This window comes from Hipposideros armiger, unplaced genomic scaffold (assembly GCF_001890085.2).
Source record: "Hipposideros armiger isolate ML-2016 unplaced genomic scaffold, ASM189008v1 scaffold_553, whole genome shotgun sequence".
NCBI lineage: Eukaryota > Metazoa > Chordata > Mammalia > Chiroptera > Hipposideridae > Hipposideros > Hipposideros armiger.
In genome coordinates this window covers 915531-916233 of record NW_017731903.1, presented here as the reverse complement: position 1 = coordinate 916233, position 703 = coordinate 915531, and positions in this window count along the sequence as shown.

The window sequence follows — 703 nt, the reverse complement described above, 5'->3', positions numbered from 1 at the left end:
TGCGGCTGCTGGCCGCTCACGCTGGCTGTTGGCTATACACGGTAGACCATGACAACCCACTGCCACAGGGGCTGCAGCCCACGCCGTCGCCGGCGACCCACGGCAGCCCAGCTCCAGGTTGAGCTGTTGTTCAGCATCTTAGCTGTAGAGGGCAGTGTCACTAGCCCTCATATATGGGATCCGAACCGGGGCCCTCTGGCATCCCAAGCCAGTTCTTAACCATCGCGCCACTCGGCCGGCCCTACTTTTTTTTTTTTATTAAGATTTTATTGGGGAATTGGAGGAGGAGAACAGACAAGTTGCTGGTTTTTTGTTCTTCAGTCTAGTTGTGGAGAACATTGCTTCACTGTTGGTATTATCATTGCGCTCTCCCCGGGTGAGGCAATTGCTCACCAGCCATTGGACGGCGGCTCACAGCAACTCACAGCGACGACTCTCAGCAGCCCACCTCCAGGTGGAGCCGCCACTCACCATCTCAGCCCCAGAGGGCACAGTGTCACTGGCCCTCACGTGGAACCCGAACCAGGGCCCCTGCCGCTCAGAGCCGGCATCCCAAGCCAACTACCAACCAACGCACCACTCAGCCAGCCCCTCTTTACATTTTTTAATGACCAGATGTTGCCAATGAGCTCTTCCCTTTCTCCTCTTTATTTCTTAACTCCTTACAATCTAGCTTCAATCTACTTCACTCTACTGAAATTCC